Genomic DNA, 5361 nt, shown 5'->3' on the forward strand with positions numbered 1-5361 from the left:
CTTGTCAAAATTACTAAATTTACTTTTAGATTTTATTATTTTTCATGCTTTTTTGGTCAAGTACTACAATACACGAAACAGTCCCTATAACCAAATCAAAACAAAGTTTGGCAGATTAATCAGCTATTGTCAAAAACAGTGGTCTGCAGGTTGATTAAGAAATGGCGCTCCATTACATCCCCTTTCATAATTTACAAAGTTAACGTGAACCATGCGTTTCAAGCTGTTATTGATATTTTTAAGTACAGTAATTTTTTCCTATGATGCGTAAAGAAAGTTTGATTGTTGAGGCTAGGAGTGAAGCATGAACCCATTCCTCTGTGTCGTGCCTCACACGGTTTACAGTCAAGTCGCCTGAGGGTCATCTCGCCCAAAACCTAAGTCATGTTGCCCGAAATTTTAGTTATGTCGTCCGAAAAAAAAAGTCAAGTCGCCCGTAGAAACAAATATTAAAAAGATCTGAATTTCAGACTCTTAATAGGCAATAACGTTGAGAAATTTTTATAACTAAAGCGCTCTTTGTTTCCGACAACACCATGGAGATTCTTAAAGAGGAAACGAACAACGTTTCCCTTTGTTGTTAGGAACGAACGTTATTGCCTATTTACAACCTGAAATTCTGATCTTTTTTGTATTTGTTTCTTCGGGCGACTTGACTTTTTTTTTCGGGCGACATAACTAAAAATTCGGGCAACATGACTCAAGTTTCGGGCGACATGACTTCGGGCGAGATGACTCTCGGGTGACTTGACCGGTTACCCCTCACACTGCTTAGCTACTCTGACTTTTACTTCGGATTAAGGTATCACAGAAGTAAAAATAACGTTGATGAAATGAAAAAGCATGCAAATGATTTTCACAAACTCCATAAAAGTCTTCATCTCTTTCGAATATTTAATATATTTACCTTTATTACTTTTTAGCTCATTCGTTTTTGCCGAGACGTTGGCAAGGTACTCTTGTTAGTGTGCCCATTTCATTTGAAGTCACCTGTGATTGTTAATGTTAAAAATATGGAAATAGTCAGTTTTTGTGTAGTTCTTTTGGCGAATTTAAGCGTTCAGGGAAGTGATCAGAGTAGAACCTAAATTATTCTTCAGTGCCGGGAAAACATCGGTTCAACGTTGGACTGGTTCAAATCGACTTCGATTGACCTTTTCCTTTCTTCTCTTGTATGCCACTATACTAAAGGCTCCGTTAACGTTAATAACGAATCCTTCCAGTATTTTTAGCCACGAAAGCGAAAAATAATAACATTTTAGAGGTGATAATCAGTCGCAATATACCACGACGATATGAGGATACTATTCAAGGAGACTTTTCGGTGTTTCTCTGCGTGTAAATTTCCTGTAAATTTAGAGCTCCTGAGTTCACTCAGTCAGCGGTTTGTCCATGCTGGGTTCGCTGCGGACTAACTGAAAGGTCAGCATTAGATTCCATCCACCAAAACCACCTCGGTCGAGAGGGACTGAGATGGAATATTTAATGACTTGCAAAACATAACCGAAGATTCTCGGAAATCCGCTAGTGATGTAGCCGAACATCCGAAGCTGTAAATCCCATGATTCTTGAGGAACAAACAGAAACAGCATAGCGAGAATTTTAAGTCGCGAACCATTGATGGTACACATGCAGATAATTTAGGATACGTAAATTCTGTTGATGAGGCGCATAAACTTATTGCGGAATTTGAAACAGGATTGACGACGAAGTTTTCTTTCTTTAAAGCTGTCAAAGGTTTCGGGAACATATATATATATATATATATATATATTGATATAGCTCTTTAGCATTACAAAGCTTTGCTATCGCTATTGTGCATTCTCACTAGTTTATCTAGTCCTCTGGCATGGCTTGGATGATACCACAATTGTGGAATCATTCGGGTTAATTTAATGCTTACACCTCCTTCCTCGGACAGAAGTCACAAAATACTGGGGGAAGATGCATGAGATATTTAAGGAGCAAAAATTCGTTTTTTACTGGTGTGCCTTTCCTAATTTTGGGAAGGAAAGTGTTCAATTGCCAGCACGGCATAGATAGAACAGCTGGAGCGAAAAGGAAACAAAAAGATGCAGAAGAAGTACTGTATATAATAATTTCTTTTTATCCTCAACCTTTGTGTTTCTGTCAACTATGGCTTGCTAATTCGAAAGGTCAAATACATGAATGGGTCATATGACATTGATCTCAGAATACTTTTATGACAACCGTGATAACAGTTCAATCTTGGCTAAATTGAAGATGGTTTAGAAGTTAACAATTATAAGAACTTTTCACTAACATATGCTGCTGACAAAGGAGAAAATATATGCAATTCTGCATTTTTTGCTTTCTATCAAGCAATCATGTTTGCTCCTTATCACGCTATGACACTTCCATTTTGTCACATTCCAAAAAATTACTTGAGAAATACACTGTCACTCATCTTACACTGTTATATTTACCTATTACAGAAGGCCGGAAACAAAGATTTTGTTTTCAAGAAAATAAGATTTCTTGTCCAAGACACAAGGAAGTTTGACTGCAAAGCACAGATAAAAATGCGAGAAATTTTATTTTTTCAGAGAACAAGGTAGTTCTACTCATGTATAAACAGAACAAATGCAATTTAATAAATCAGATGTGCGGCATGACTGCTTTTCTTCCATCCCCACTCAAAACAAGCAAACACACCTATAGAGGTTCCAGTCTGGTCTGCAAATGAAAAGGAGGAAGGTGATCACTGCAAAATTAAGCATTAGGGTTCTTATTTATAACATATTGATTATTGTATACTGATATCTAGAAATTAAGGTTGCAAGTAGCAGCCAGCTGAGTTATAATTTGAGTTTTATCAAGTCCATTACTTTGTTAAATTTAGAGTAACCTTGTCTTGAGAGAGGAAAATTGAGGAGCTGTAATATACTTATCATCAATTAGGGACCACAAAGAAAAATTTATTTATAGAGACTTTTGAAGGAGAGGGGTAAGACTTGTGACAAGCTGGCAGACATATAGATAAACTTTACTGCTAAATGGGTTACAATACAAAGTGCTCAGTATTTGGATCAGCTATGGCTCAACTTAAACTTTGCTTTAGCTTCAAGTTTAATCCTTTGTGGTTTCCTTTCTCTGTGTTTATTTTTCAAGTTATGTACACAGAAGAACACAAAAATGACAATGAATGCTTTTGAATATCAAGAGGCTGGAATAAGCAAGAAACCAAAACTGAATTTTAAACAGTACAAAGTTAATTTGATCTTCCAATGTTATTTAATTTTAACCATTAATAGAATTTGCTATTTAAATTTATCCCCTCCATTTTTCTGGATATTGTGAGCAAAAACAAACAATTATCACAAAATGCATGGTATACAATAGTTTGATTCACCAATGTGGCAAAGGCCTTTCACTGTCTATCCATAAAAAGGGAAATAGTTTGTAAAATGTAAGACATTCTGCATCTTGAGTGTAGACTTATTCATCCATGTGAAATTAAAGGTTACTTGAAATAAATGTGAAAGATTTATAGGATTTTCAGACCCCTGATAACAATTACTAAAAAATGTGCTGATTTGTTGTACTTAAAGGTTATGATTTTAGCAGAAATAGTGGAAGAAATTTCTGGACCTGGAATTTTGTTGCAAATGTCTGTTTAAATCAGTTTAAGTCAGTTAAAAACTCTCCTGTTTCAAGATTACATGATTACCACACCAGAACCTTTTGTATTCTATATTGTGCACCATGTTATGATTATGGTTTCAATAATAAAAGGTGCTGACTCAAGAACTTTGCAAAATATCTCTACATACAAAGAAATAGATTGTGGTTATGTACTCCAAATAGCAGGTCACATCAGTCTTCTGTAAGGAAGTAGCAGAAATTGCTATGGTGGTTTTGGTGGATGGAGAGAAACATCCACCAAAACCACTTTATTCTATGTGTTAAGAGTTATGATAATCATTATGAACGTTTGGTCGGTCAGCAATTGTGCACCATAAAAAATAATTAGCCAGAGCACTAACTGCTAATTAGTGGTATAAATCTTTTGTCTCCCTGAACATCTAACAGTGGCTATAGATAAAATTAAAAAAATATATTGTTGATGGTTTTGGTCAAAGTTTTGGTGGATGTTCCCTAATGACATCCACCAAAACTACGTAATATCTGGGCACCTTTTAAATACGTGAAATATCTGCATAAAATTTCGTAAAATGTTTTATAATACTACAATCGAACAATAAATTAATACTTACCATTTCTTGAGTAAAAAGTTTTGACGCAATTTCCCAAACAAATGATACACTTAGGTCATCGGGATAAGTCGGCATGTTGTCGTGGCTTCGTAATTTTCATTTAGTATAACAAGTCATGAGTTGTCCATCATTCCATCTCAGTCCCTCTCGACCAAGGTGGTTTTGGTGGATGGAATCTAATGCTGACCTGACCTAACTCCAACATGATCTCGAGACCGAAATAACGATTATCGTTATTTCTAAATTGGCACCAAATTTATCAACATGATCTCGAGACCGAAATAACGATTATCGTTATTTCTAAATTGGCACCAAATTTATGGATATAGTAATTTCGTGGCACTCTTTACCAATGCTCTTTACACGTGTTAAATAAAGAGAAGGACTCGGTTCCACTGTCTTACAACATTCAAGATGGCGGAGGAAAGGGGTAAATATGCTTTCAGTTGTGATCAGCATGATCTCGACACCAAAATAACGATTACCGTTATTTCTAAATTGGCCCTGAAATAACGAATATCATAATTTCGGTGCATGTCTGAGACCTTCGGGCTCGAAGCTTGGGAACTAGTATTCAGGGAAAGATAAAATGGCGGCTTACGGCGGCGAAGGTAATCTCAGTAGTTTAATATTTTTGAAAGAGGTCAATGAATTATAACTCAAAGAAACATTGATAAATAAAATAAATCAATAGAAATGACAAAAATTAAACTAACAGCAGACAGCATTTTTTTGGCCTTCGGGGCCTGATCAGTGCAGTGATCTTCAACTAAGTGCTTAATTTGGACATAAAACCAAAACTTGTTATGGTTAAATATTATTATTTTTCTTTCAATATTCCCATTCCAGCTGATGTATATTATTTGAATAACAAATCTTATTAGCATGTTAAAATCACCTGAGGACAAGGCATACACTTTGTGCCAAAATTGCTTTGCATCAAGTACGTTATCTAGTACATCATTACCATCTTCAGGTATTTCTAATTTACTCTTGAAAATCACACAAATCATAAGCTATATACAGCATAAAATTGGCAGCAAATTATTAAAAAGGAATGCAGTAATCTTTAATAATAAGATTACTTAGTAGCTAAATAACAAATAGCCTAGTCAAAATGTGC

General features: G+C 35.3%; 1 long non-coding RNA gene across 1 annotated transcript; it reads right to left on the reverse strand.

Annotated features, from left to right (window-relative positions):
• Window positions 1-2532: 2532 nt before the first annotated feature.
• Window positions 2533-4322, reverse strand: LOC136278206 (uncharacterized). Its single transcript, XR_010716247.1, has 2 exons — window positions 4239-4322; window positions 2533-2697 (listed from the first exon to the last, which is right to left on the reverse strand). It is a non-coding gene; the product is annotated as an uncharacterized lncRNA (long non-coding RNA).
• Window positions 4323-5361: the final 1039 nt, after the last annotated feature.

The sequence above is a fragment of the Pocillopora verrucosa genome, chromosome 14, assembly GCF_036669915.1.
Source record: "Pocillopora verrucosa isolate sample1 chromosome 14, ASM3666991v2, whole genome shotgun sequence".
NCBI classification, from domain to species: domain Eukaryota; kingdom Metazoa; phylum Cnidaria; class Anthozoa; order Scleractinia; family Pocilloporidae; genus Pocillopora; species Pocillopora verrucosa.